This window comes from Pseudophryne corroboree, chromosome 4, assembly GCF_028390025.1.
Source record: "Pseudophryne corroboree isolate aPseCor3 chromosome 4, aPseCor3.hap2, whole genome shotgun sequence".
NCBI lineage: Eukaryota > Metazoa > Chordata > Amphibia > Anura > Myobatrachidae > Pseudophryne > Pseudophryne corroboree.
Window position 1 is genome coordinate 694,011,948 of NC_086447.1, and position 14,308 is coordinate 694,026,255.

Genomic DNA, 14,308 nt, shown 5'->3' on the forward strand with positions numbered 1-14,308 from the left:
TTCGGCTCCTTAACCCCTGCAGGTGCTGCTGCTGCGGGAGCTCCGCCAGCAGCCTGGGAGGTGTGAATTTTAATGGACAAATCATTAAATTGTCGAGTCAGGACCTGCACCTGATCGACCACCTGTTGCAACGTATTTTGAGAGGTATGCTCCATATTCCCACAAAATTTCAACAGGAGTATTAGGCTGCTGAATATGTTATGCACACCAGTGCCTGCAGGAAAGTACTGGTGTCAGGACTGTTATGCACTCCAGTGCCTGCAGGAATGTACTGGTGTTTGAACTGTTATGCAAAACAAATGGACTTACAGACAGACTGGGGAATATGACATAACGTACACAGAAGGTGATAGGGTAACAAAATACACACAAAGTGAACAGAGAAGCCCAGAGGCTAAGGAACTGGGTATCTCCCTTGTATTAGAACTGCTCAGATGAGAAAAGCAAGATGTTGTGTTTTAATACGTAGAGAACCCGAAATGCTGTTGCTAAGGGCAACAGCAAAACCCTAAAGGGTTACCAACGGGTGTGGCAGTAAACTCCTTGGTCAGAGATGGAATGATAGACACAAGGAGAGTCTCCACAATCCTAATTCTCACTTGCAGTGCACAGGTTCAGCTTACTGCCACTAAACTGACCCCTAACACCTAGCAAAGTGAGACAGGATTAGACAGGCAAGTCTTAGAATACAGCCGCAAACTTGCTAAGTTCACAGAGTAGTAACAGAACCCCAGCAAGCTAAACGACTGACTCCAGTCTTACTGCTAGGTCTGGATTGGCAGAGTGTTATACCAAATCCCCAGGCCTATTTGCACTAAGCAACAAACAAATACAAAGCTACACAGTACTGGCTAACTTTCAGAAACTGACTAACCAACAAAGATTCAGCAGCATCTGCTTACCCTGAGAAGAGGCCTTATAAAGCAGGTGCTGTCCACGCCCCACTCAGACCTCACAGACTGTGAGCACAAAAACCAGCACCGGATCCCCTACCATGCACAGAGCCTATAACCACTGCACAGCAAAAGACCCGAACCGGAGTATCAGCTGCGCTCAGGTCACTCCGCTAGCACTTGTCTCCCGGTTGCCATGACGACGTGGCAGCACAGGGCAGGAGACCCTAACAGTCCTAAGTGGATGCTGGGGACTCCGTAAGGACCATGGGGATTATACCAAAGCTCCCAAACGGGCGGGAGAGTGCGGATGACTCTGCAGCACCGAATGAGAGAACTCAAGGTCCTCCTCAGCCAGGGTATCAAATTTGTAGAATTTTGCAAACGTGTTTGCCCCTGACCAAGTTGCAGCTCGGCAAAGTTGAAGAGCCGAGACCCCTCGGGCAGCCGCCCAAGAAGAGCCCACTTTCCTCGTGGAATGGGCTATCACTGATTTAGGATGCGGCAGTCCAGCCGCAGAATATGCAAGCTGAATCGTACTACAGATCCAGCGAGCAATAGTCTGCTTAGAAGCAGGTGCACCCAACTTGTTGGGCGCATACAGGATAAAGAGCGAGTCAGTCTTCCTGACTCCAGCTGTCCTGGAAACATAAATTTTTAGGGCCCTGACTACATCCAACAACTTGGAAGCCTCCAAGTCATTTGTAGCCGCAGGCACCACGATAGGTTGGTTCAGATGAAAAGCTGATACCACTTTGGGGAGAAACTGGGGACGAGTCTTCAATTCTGCCCTATCCATATGGAAAATCAGATAAGGGCTTTTACATGACAAAGCCGCCAATTCTGAAACACGCCTGGCCGAAGCCAAGGCCAACAACATGACCACTTTCCACGTGAGATATTTCAAATCCACGGTTTTCAGTGGCTCAAACCAATGTGACTTTAGGAAATCCAACACCACGTTGAGATCCCAAGGTGCCACTGGAGGCACAAAAGGGGGCTGAATATGTAGCACTCCCTTAACAAAAGTCTGAACTTCAGGTAGTGAAGCCAATTCTCTCTGGAAGAAAATCGATAGAGCCGAAATCTGGACCTTAATGGAACCCAATTTAAGGCCCATAGTCACCCCTGACTGTAGGAAGTGCAGGAACCGGCCCAGCTGAAATTCTTCCGTTGGAGCCTTCCTGGCCTCACACCACGCAACATATTTTCGCCAAATGCGGTGATAATGGTTTGCGGTTACTTCTTTCCTAGCTTTTATCAGCGTAGGAATGACTTCCTCCGGAATGCCCTTTTCCTTCAGGATCCGGTGTTCAACCACCATGCCGTCAAACGCAGCCGCGGTAAGTCTTGGAACAGACAGGGCCCCTGCTGCAGCAGGTCTTGTCTGAGCGGTAGAGGCCATGGGTCCTCTGACATAATTTCTTGAAGTTCCGGATACCACGCTCTTCTTGGCCAATCCGGAACAATGAGTATAGTTCTTACTCCTCTTCGCCTTATTATCCTCAGTACCTTTGGTATGAGAGGAAGAGGAGGGAACACATAAACCGATCGGTACACCCACGGTGTTACCAGAGCGTCCACAGCTATCGCCTGCGGGTCTCTCGACCTGGCGCAATATTTTTCTAGCTTTTTGTTTAGGCGGGACGCCATCATGTCCACCTGTGGTTTTTCCCACTGGTTTACAATCATTTGAAAGACTTCTGGATGAAGTCCCCACTCTCCCGGGTGGAGGTCGTGCCTGCTGAGGAAGTCTGCTTCCCAGTTGTCCACTCCCGGAATGAACACTGCTGACAGTGCTAACACGTGATTTTCCGCCCTTCTCGTGCCGCCCTGTCGATTTACATGGGCGACCGCCGTGATGTTGTCTGACTGGATCAGCACCGGCTGGTTTTGAAGCAGGAGTTTTGCCTGACTTAGGGCATTGTAAATGGCCTTTAGTTCCAGAATATTTATGTGCAGGGAAGTCTCCTGACTTGACCATAGTCCTTGGAAGTTTCTTCCCTGTGTGACTGCTCCCCAGCCTCGAAGGCTGGCATCCGTGGTCACCAGGACCCAGTCCTGTATGCCGAATCTGCGGCCCTCTTGAAGATGAGCACTCTGCAGCCACCACAGCAGAGACACCCTTGTCCTCGGAGACAGGGTTATCAGACGATGCATCTGAAGATGCGATCCGGACCACTTGTCCAACAGGTCCCACTGAAAGGTTCTTGCATGAAACCTGCCGAATGGAATCGCTTCGTAGGAAGCTACAATTTATCCCAGGATCCGCGTGCAATGATGCACAGACACCTGTTTTGGTTTTAGGAGGCCTCTGACTAGAGATGACAGCTCCTTGGCCTTTTCCTCCGGGAGAAACACTTTTCTCTGTTCTGTGTCCAGAACCATCCCTAGGAACAGCAGGCGTGTCGTAGGGACCAGCTGTGACTTTGGAATGTTTAGAATCCAGCCGTGCTGTTGTAGCACTTCCCGAGATAGTGCTACCCCTACCAACAACTGCTCTCTGGACCTCGCCTTTATCAGGAGATCGTCCAAGTACGGGATAATTAAAACTCCCTTCCTTCGAAGGAGTATCATCATTTCCGCCATTACCTTGGTAAAGACCCTCGGAGCCGTGGAGAGACCGAACGGCAACGTCTGGAATTGGTAATGACAATCTTGTACCACAAACCTGAGGTACTCCAGGTGAGGATGGTAAATGGGGACATGTAGGTAAGCATCCTTGATGTCCAGCGATACCATGTAATCTCCCTCGTCCAGGCTTGCAATAAACGCCCTGAGCGATTCCATCTTGAACTTGAAATTTTTTATATATGTGTTCAAGGATTTCAAATTTAAAATGGGTCTCACTGAACCGTCCGGTTTCGGTACCACAAACATTGTGGAATAGTAACCCCTTCCTTGTTGAAGTAGGGGCACCTTTACTATCACTTGTTGTGAATACAGCTTTTGAATTGCCTGTAACACTGCCTCCCTGCCTGAGGGAGTGGTTGGCAAGGCAGATTTGAGGAAACGGCGGGGGGGAGACGTCTCGAATTCCAGTTTGTACCCCTGAGATACTATTTGAAGGATCAAGGGATCCACCCGTGAGCGAGCCCACTGATTGCTGAAATTTTTGAGACGGGCCCCCACCGTACCTGGCTCCGCCTGTGGAGCCCCAGCGTCATGTTGTGGACTTAGAGGAAGCGGGGGAGGACTTTTGCTCCTGGGAACTGGCTGTATGCTGCAGCTTTTTCCCTCTACCTCTGCCTCTGGGCCTTTAACCCGCTTGCCCCTATTGGGCCGAAAGGACTGTACCTGATAATACGGTGCTTTCTTTGGTTGTGAGGGAACATGGGGTAAAAATGTAGACTTCCCAGCTGTTGCTGTGGAAACGAGGTCCGAGAGACCATCCCCGAACAATTCCTCACCCTTATAAGGCAGAACTTCCATGTGTCGTTTGGAATCTGCATCACCTGTCCACTGCCGAGTCCATAACCCTCTCCTGGCAGAAATGGACATTGCACTAATTTTGGATGCCAGCCGGCAAATATCCCTCTGTGCATCCCTCGTGTATAAAAGTGCGTCTTTAATATGCTCTACGTTTAGCAAAATAGTGTCCCTGTCTAGGGTATCTATATTTTCTGACAGGGAATCTGACCACGCAGCAGCAGCACTGCACATCCAGGCTGAAGCTATAGCCGGTCTCAGTATAACACCTGTGTGTGTATATATAGATTTCAGGATAGCCTCCTGCTTTCTATCAGCAGATTCCTTCAGGGCGGCCGTATCCGGAGACGGTAGTGCCACCTTCTTTGACAAGCATGTGAGCGCTTTATCCACCCTAGGGGATGTTTCCCAGCGTGACCTATCCTCTGGCGGGAAAGGGTACGCCATTAGTAACCTCTTAGAAATTACCAGCTTTTTATCAGGGGAAGCCCACGCTTCTTCACACACTTCATTTAACTCTTCAGATGGAGGAAAAGCTACTGGTAGTTTTTTCTCTCCAAACATTATACCCTTTTTTGTGGTACCGGGGGTAACATCAGAAATGTGCAACACATTTTTCATTGCCTCAATCATGTAACGTGTGGCCCTACTGGAAGTTACATTAGTCTCTTCGTCGTCGACACTGGAGTCAGTATCCGTGTCGACATCTGTGTCAACCATCTGAGGTAGCGGGCGTTTTAGAGCCCCTGATGGTTTTTGAGACGCCTGGGCAGGCACAGGCTGAGAAGCCAGCTGTCCCACATTTGGTATGTCGTCAAACCTTTTATGTAAGGAGTCGACACTATCACGTAATTCCTTCCACAGCACCATCCACTCAGGTGTCGACCCCGCAGGGGGTGACATCACATTTACAGGCATCTGCTCCGCCTCCACATAAGCCTCCTCATCAAACATGTCGACACAGCCGTACCGACACACCGCAAACACACAGGGAATGCTCTGACAGAGGACAGGACCCCACAAAGCCCTTTGGGGAGACAGAGAGAGCGTATGCCAGCACACACCAGAGCGCTATATAACACTGGGATCCCACTATCAATGAGTGTTTTCCCTATAGCTGCTTTTTTTTTTTTTTTATATATATTATATATATATAATATCTATACTGCGCCTAAATTTAGTGCCCCCCCTCTCTTTTTTACCCTTCTGTAGTATTCAGACTGCAGGGGAGAGCCAGGGAGCTTCCTTCCAGCGGAACTGTGAGGGAAAAATGGCGCCAGTGTGCTGAGGGAGAAGCCCCGCCCCCTTTTCGGTGGACTTTCTCCCGCTTTTTCTGTAATACTGGCAGGGGTAATTTTACATCTATATAGCCTCTAGGACTATATATGATGTATATTTTGCCAGCCAAGGTGTTATTTATTGCCCTCAGGGCGCCCCCCCCAGCGCCCTGCACCCATCAGTGACCGAAGTGTGAGGTGTACATGAGGAGCAATGGCGCACAGCTGCAGTGCTGTGCGATACCTTGATGAAGACCGAAGTCTTCTGCCGCCGATTTTCCGGACCTTCTTCGTGCTTCTGGCTCTGTAAGGGGGACGGCGGCGCGGCTCCGGGAACGAACACCAAGGTCGGGTCCTGCGGTCGATCCCTCTGGAGCTAATGGTGTCCAGTAGCCTAAGAAGCCCAAACTACCACCTGTTAGGTAGGTTCGCTTCTTCTCCCCTTAGTCCCTCGCTGCAGTGAGTCTGCTGCCAGCAGATCTCACTGAAAATAAAAAACCTAAATATACTTTCTTTCTAGGTGCTCAGGAGAGCCCCTAGTGTGCATCCAGCTCAGCCGGGCACAAGAATCTAACTGAGGTCTGGAGGAGGGTCTTAGTGGGAGGAGCCAGTGCACACCAGTAGTCTAAAAGCTTTCTTTATAGTTGTGCCCAGTCTCCTGCGGAGCCGCTAATCCCCATGGTCCTTACGGAGTCCCCAGCATCCACTTAGGACGTTAGAGAAAATTGATATGTATTTAACATACTATTCCTGTGATATCGGGGGGGAATTCAATCAGCAGCATGGTTGCTAATTTCCATGCCGGGGGTTTTCAATTCACTTATGGAGCTGCAAGGTAAAGTCTCTGGAAAAAAACTCAAAATCGGTTTTGCGTGTGGGAAAAAAAAACAGTTTATGCGGAATCAATGGGTTTCAGAGCCTGAATCCAGATTTTCCATTGTAGGAAATAGGCAATTAAATTAGATTTAATTAAATAGTCTTTTCCCATGCCGTGGGGATTTTTGACAGTAATTAGACGCGAGGTAAACCCCACAGCTAATTGAATACCCCACAATGTTTGTATAAATGTCCTCCAACATTGAATCAAGGAACAAATGTCATATTGCAGGTGTGTCTGTAATCTGTGAGTTAGTAGACTTTATATGAGTTCTGAAAAGTAGGGATGCATGAAATGCATATTTTAGGATTTGGCTGATAAAATAATTTTACAAAAGATTGTCCTGGATCCTATAGATTTGGAAAAGCTTGCATCTTAGAGGTGTTGCTAGGTTCTCAGAAGACAAAGGGCCTTTTTCCTAGCTAATCTTGCAATAAACCTAGGAGTACTAATACAATTTGTACCCATTAGAACTATTATTATATACAGTAGTTATTAAAACTGCAGAGGTGTTAAAGTTATACAATAAATGAAGCATATACAAAAGTTGCTATAAAACCATATAAAGAAATTAAATAGGAATCAAGTTTAAAAATGATCCACAGCATTCTGCTGGAGACTTACAATGTGGGCTCCTGGTGAAACGGCATAGCAAATGCAAGTGCTGTCCAGGTACTTTGAAAGATCTAAATACAGTGAAAATAACAAAGTTATTTTGTGCTGTGTTCTGCTTTGCTATTTAAATGCACCGAATAGTGTTTGGTGCGCTGAAAGAACACCCAAGTAGTGCATAAGTATATCCACTTTCTACTCACAAATGCTGAAGATCAGCTGCATAGATGCACCTATACTGATCCTTGGATGCCTCCTCTTACAGATCATTTGTGCTCAGGAAGTAGGGAAGCTGTTGTGTAGGTAAAAGCAGATTGGGAACGGGCATGAGTCCATCTTTGCCCCTGACATGGCATTTGCATTTTGGGTATGGAGATATACGAATCAGTGCTGGGTGGAGAGAGCATAGGTGGACTTTATCATCATATAGGACATAAATAGAGTACAAGTCACTCTGTAAAATGAACTTCCTCTGAAACATGAAAGGTAATTTTTATAAGGCCACAAATTACACTCTGGAGAGTCAATTGAATTTGCTAATAAGATGATGAACAGTATTTCTGATTCGCATGAAAATGTTTCCAGAATACAGTCAACACCACAATTATACATTACATTTCTCATGTTCACAAGTTCATATATCTGTCACATATATTTGGTAATGTTGATAGTAGCTCTTTCATGTAAAGGAGCCAAAAAACATACTTTGTTTTATGCTTTCAGTGTTGTGCAAATGTTTTGGATCTTGGTTACGTTTAAAATACTTCAAAAGGTTATTTGTAACAGAAAGCTTTAATACAGTAAGCCTGAAGACAAAGGTCACAACAGACAGGACCTGCACTTGGAAAATGACTTTAACCCTGTCAGCCTGAGGTGTTTCCATCAGAGTATCAACAGGTCAAGTCTTCCATGATGTCGAAGACCAACCCAGATTTGAAAACTCATAAAAATGAGATCTGTTTTACTCTCTATGCAGATTACAATGGTTTCGTACTGCCATTTTGCTACATAAAATGATGATTTCTACACACCGCACATTTGTATATTACTATAACTATATGAAGGACTTATATAATGACAAATAAAAGTATGAAAAAACATAGGATGGAAACAGGAGATAAAAACAAGGTTACCTGAGGTTATTCTTAGCTGTATTTTTGATGCGTGATAAATAAAAATGTTTTGTAATTTTCCCATGCCACCAACAATTGGCCGTAACCCAACTCATTAACTAAGAATGTGTTTAGGCCTTGGAGCAAACCACAATTGATAGCTATGGTATGAAAATGCAATGATGGATTATCAGAATTTCTTCTTATCTTTAAGACCATCGGAGAACTTTAACCAGCATTGCAATAACTCCAGATTCATACTTTAGCACATATAAATGCTTGGTATTTATCACTGCAAATGTTTGACGCGTGTCGAAGCGTGTGTGGTTTACTGACTGCTGTAAGGTTGGCTGTTAGTTGATCATTTCTATTCTACATTACCTATTAACTAATAATATGTTATTTATTGTATGTTCCCTGTATGCAATGGAGAGGGTTATGTAATATGTTGGCGCTTTATAAATAAAGGATAGTTATAATGACAGAGCGCTTATGGCACAAAAGCATTAATAAATGTTAATGGTACAGAATTGTTTGCTTGCCTACCAATGTGCTGTCTGTTATATGTACTTCCTGTCTATGTATGGGTTTTGGTAAAGTAACTGGCTTCAGAAAAAAACTGTGTCTGGTGAGTGTATGCTTGTGTGTTGAGCTAATGTGTGCAGGGACTTTTGGATTGCACAAGCAATCTCTAAGTAATGCACTATTCATGAAGCAGTGAAAAAAGTGGAGAAATGAGCCAGTGGAGAAGTTGCCCATGGCAACTAATCAGAGTAAAAAAAACATTTTAAAAGTACATTCTATAAAATTATACGTAGCAGCTGATTGGTTGACATGGGCACTCCACTGGCTCACTTCTCCAGACTTTTCACTGCTCTATGAATAGACCCCTATATACATAAAAGCTTACAATAATAGACTCGTGTGAAATTACATGTTCACATACAGCAAACTAGAATAGCCAAATGCATCAGTGCTAGGCCTGTTGAAACAGTACAATGGGCACAGGTCACTCTTCATAAAGGTGGCCATAGAAACTGATTAAGAACAGATTCTGAAAGCTACATTGCTCAAACAAAAAAAACCATGGAAGCTACTGATACTGATCGCTCTTTTGTTTTTTGTTTTTGTTTTTTTTCATTTTGCTCAAAACATGAAAATATTGGCACTGGCTATAAGCTTGCCTAAGCAGAATGCAATCATTGGGCCTACTAAGGGTTATGGCCAACCACCTGTGAGGTGTGGCCAGCCATTATTGGGGGCGTTCCACAGAGGACATGATTAGTGCCAAAGTGCAGAATATAAAGAAAAAGTGTACCTTACAAATAAGGTCCGTTTCACAAATAATATGCAAATGAACTACTGCGATAAAATGTGATTAATCAGTAAACAACCGTTATTTATATGGATAAACACATGTATTAAAAATTGCAAAAACATGACAAACAGCAGAAAGTTAGTGCCTGAGCATGGCGCTATCTCGTAAGGTGTAGGTACCATAAACATGATGATACAGTCAGAGGGCTATTCCACTTTAAGGGGGGTGATGCAATTCAACACAATTGCCAAGATGTGTTAGTTGGGACGGCACATGGCCAGCAATGCTGCAAGCTTCCCTAATAGAAGTGCGCAGGGAAATTGTGATGTTCAGGGTTCCTTATATGGCAAATATGCGCACAGCTGGATAGTGCGGTAATATTCAGCGGCATATCGCTATGTACTGAAATAGATGCAAAGTGTAATATTTGGATGATTGTATACCAGTGTAACCTATGGCTCTCCATCAATTTTGGAATTACAATTTGCTGCTTGCCTTTTGTCAGGACATGCTGTGCCTTGTAGTTTCACAACACTAAAGAGACATAACTGGTGATAAAAGTGAAGTGTGATTGGCTAAAGATCCACCTTATTTACAGCTTGTACTCTGGATACAGGGAAGATGTACACAGGCCCTCTCTTCTCTTGATCCTCCTAGAATGATTTACAATGTTCTGCACGTCACCTGGCCTGTCATCTTTACACTGACATGATCAAGATAGCTAAAGGGTCTTCAGACTTTTTCTGATGTTTACTGGACTGGTGTTTTCTAACCACTGTTCTTGTGCTGGTTGTCAAGGTCTTCTGTCCAATAACCACATGCTGATCTATTGAGGGAAAGTGTTCACTTTCATCTCAACAGTAGTGGAAAAGGGCTGCAGGGATTTGTCTAAATTAGCAGTGGCACATGCAGGGGGGTTTCTGAGTACCCAGAACCCCCCCCCCCACCCCCCCTTTACGGACCAAACCTGTTTTTAGGAGACTGAGACAGCCTTGTCCCCGTCTCTGCAGCACCCGCGGCCCACCCGCGATCAGAGCTGCCCGGCCGGCTACTGCTTGTTCAGCTCATTTGTCAGCACTTTCACTGAAGCACTGACTGACTGCTGAACTGCCCATTTACCGGCATGGTCGGGAACCGGATGATTCAGCTGGTATTACCCGTAATGATGGTTGGATCCAAGCACAATTATAATCCTCAGAACTAAAGACTGCCGCTGTATATTTCCACTTGCACTTTATGGATCCAGATATGGGCCAGTATTTACTAAAAATCCGAGTTTGGCCGATTTGTGTTTTTTTTTCTAAGTCCCAATCCGGGAATTTACTAAGCACCAATCTCGGCAGTGTTTGGACTATTCGTAATGGTTTGAATGACAACGTTCAGAAATACGAATGAATAGACCATCGGTCAAACGCGGCTGTTATTTCATAGAATACGGGCATTCACTATTCATTCGTATTTGGGTGTTAGTTTCTGAGTGCTCAAGTGCGGGTCTGTTTTTTTTCGATTTGTTAAAAAAAAGCAGCAATAAAATAGACCTGCTTTTTCCAGTCGAGTTTGGATAACCATGCACGGATCAGTGAGATCTGTGCATGGTTATCTATGGGAAAGGGTCTGTTTAGTGTAAAATCTGAAAAAAAAATTGCGTGGGGTCCCCCCTCCTAAGCATAACCAGCCTCAGGCTCTTTGAGCCGGTCCTGATTGAAAAAATATGGGGAAAAAAATGACAGGGGTTCCCCCATATTTGATCAACCAGCACCGGGCTCTGCACCTAGTCCTGGTGCAAAAAATACGGGGGACAAAAAGAGTAGGGATCCCCCGTATTTTTTGTACCAGCACCGGGCTCCACTAGCTGGACAGATAATGCTACAGCCGGGGGTCAGTTTTATACAGCGCCCTGCGGCCGTGGCATTAAATACCCAACTAGTCACCCCTGGCCGGGGTACCCTGGAGGAGTGGGGACCCCTTCAATCAAGGGCCCCCCCCAGCCACCCAAGGGCCAGGGGTGAAACCCGAGGCTGTCCCCCCCATCCAAGGGCTGCGGAAGGGGGGCTGATAGCCTTGTTGAGAATGTAAGAATATTGTTTTTTTGCAGAAGAACTATAAGTCCCAGCAAGCCTCCCCCGCAAGCCGGTACTTGGAGAACCACAAGTACCAGCATGCGGGGGGGGGGAACGGGCCCGCTGGTACCTGTAGTTCTACTGCAAAAAAAATACCCCCCAAAAGAACAAGACACAGACACCGTGAAAGTACAACTTTATTACATTCATTCCGACACACACATACTTATCTATGTTGACACGCCGACTCTGGCCACGTCTTCGTCTGTCGACGTCTCCAAGTCGAATCCGGGGTACCTGAAAATAAAATTATACTCACCTAAAGCCAGTGTGTCCTGTTCTTTTTTTTGTAATCCACATACTTGGCAAAAAAAAACAACCAGAAACCCGACCACGCACTGGAAGGGGTCCCATGTTTTCACATGGGACCCCTTTCCCCGACTGCCAGGACCCCCCCCTGACTACTGTCAAAGAGGGTCCCTTCTGCCAATCAGGGAGCGCCACGTCGTGGCACCCTCCTGATTGGCTGTGTGCTCCTGTAGTGTCTGTCAGGCAGCACACGGCAGAGATACAATGTAGCGCCTATGCGCTACATTGTATCCAATGGTGGGAACTTTGCGGTCAGCGGTTTGTGATTTGCCGTCACCGCATTGTGATGTTAATCGCATATGTTAGTACATATGCGATTAACATCACTGCAATGGGTGACAAAGGGCAGCGATGTATGTTATTACATCCCACCCTGTGTCCCTTAGTGTCCTCTTTCCCCCTTCAGAGAAATAGTGAGTGTGTGTTTTGTGTGTGTGTGTCCTTACCTTCAGCTGGGAGCCGGGTCTCGAGTCAGAGAGCCGGGAACCGGGGAGCCTGCAAGTCCAGACGGAGCAGGGGTGGCCAAGCAGCGGGGAGCTCAGTCATGCTCCCTCCCAGCAGCAGGTGACTGGATGCTGCTGCTGCTACTCAATTGCCGCCGAGCACCACGACATACGGGTTTAGCTCGGCGGTGCAGTGGGGAGGGAGGACAGCAGCTATACAGGCAGCAGCACAATGACGCCGGCGGTGGCGGGTAGCGGGGGAGGTAACTAAGGGGGGCCGAGCAGGTACGATGCCCTGGCCGACGGCACCCCCTTCTGCTGGACCTCCCACGGTGCCCAGGGCACGTGCCCTGCTCGACCCCCCCTTAGTTACCCCCCCTTAGTTACGCCTCTGGTCCTGACGTCACTGGGGACATGGCCACATGCAGGGAGCTAAGGGATCTGCTGCCCCCCCACCCCTGCCCATTCTTCCCTGCTAGGTACAGGCCAGTTGCCCCCCTAGCCTCACCCCCCTAGATGCGGCCCTGGGCTGACACACACAAATAAATACATACATACATACATACATAGCTAGGGGCCAGACATTATACTGACCTGTGGGAGGGTACTTTGCGTATGCCTGCTGGTTTCTCCACACATCCACTCACAGTTGCTTTTACTGCCATGCCTGACAGCAGAGACTCACAGTGCTCCACCACAGCAGCTCTGAACTTAGTTGTTAAAAGAGAGGTGGAGGTGAATGCTGGGCTTCAGGAGTCTGAGAGATACAGCCTCAGACAAAGGGGGCGGAGATACACACGTCCAGGGGGTGGAGCTTCTAACTGCTCCGTGGGATGTGATCTGCTGAGCGGGACTGTGAGGGAATGAAGGGCTCAGTGATTTGGACAGCTGGGAGGTGATTACGATTAAGCAGGTCATTGTCAATACTGTTTGCACTACAGCAGATCCTGTGGGCCTACTTTCATGGGAGGGCCTGGAGCTGCAGCTCCACCCGCCCCATTGTTAATCCGACCCTGGGGGTGGAGAGTGAGGTAGATAGGGACTTGGGGAGAAGCCTTACTAGGCTTACGGATCTATTTATCGTTGGTGATGCAGCAGTAGCAGCATTAAGTGTCACTGCATATTGCAGCAAAGCATATTGTAGTTGTGCCTGTATTTAACAATTCAAGAGAAACACTCATGATAAAAACTGTAAGTTAAAGTGAAAAAGGCAGAGAAAAAGTTTCACAGCTTTATACACAGACACTATGTATATGTAGAATTTGAAATTAAAATATGATTATTTGGATATTCCACACCCCATAGGATACTCTTTACGCTACGGATTTGATAGCCCATACATGGAAGAATTCCAGTGGCTCCACAGAAACACTTACTTGCCAGGATATCATAGTTACTTACCATCACTCTCTGGCATTTGTGCAAATTATATAACCCATGCAGGTCCATTGTTATGTTGCCTGGCATCACAAACCATAAACCCTCATTCATACCACTTCAGTTTCATTGCATTATTTCACTAGTGAAACTGAAAGCCGAAAGTGTTTCTACTCGTGTCCAGTATTGCCAGGGCAGCAAGACTCCCACAATCCAAACATTTCATACTCATTAAGAACTGTTATGCCGCTGCATTATTTTAAACTCTCCATGACCCAAGCACTCACGCTCCTTGCACACCAACTTATCTATAAATAATACACGGACAACAATGGCTGCGGTGAAATGGGTCCGCTTTTTTATTGAGAGGGATCAACTATTTAGATTTTAAAACTAACTAATGTATGGTGGCAGGGAAAGAACAGCCTAGTATAAGTCAAAGTAAAACAATAAACGTTGATAACTCGGGCCAACTGCCCGACAGGCAAGGACGGACCAACTGCCCCTTTCCTTGCCCGTCTGACTCGCCAAGGCGGACCAA

The 14,308-nt window shown here is 46.4% G+C and overlaps 1 long non-coding RNA gene across 3 annotated transcripts in view; it reads right to left on the bottom strand.

The window, feature by feature from the left end:
• Positions 1-13,288, bottom strand: part of LOC134911700 (uncharacterized) — a 65,714-nt gene extending 52,426 nt beyond the window's left edge. For 2 of the 3 annotated variants that reach the window (XR_010176778.1, XR_010176780.1), the window contains exons 1-3: positions 12,394-12,739; positions 7,292-7,478; positions 7,101-7,162 (exon numbers count right to left, since the gene is read on the bottom strand). This is a non-coding gene — a long non-coding RNA (uncharacterized LOC134911700). Of the gene's footprint in view, positions 1-7,100; positions 7,163-7,291; positions 7,479-12,393; positions 12,740-12,984 lie in introns of those variants that run through there. The other variant, XR_010176779.1, reaches the window with a different exon arrangement.
• Between the last annotated feature and the right edge of the window lie 1,020 nt (positions 13,289-14,308).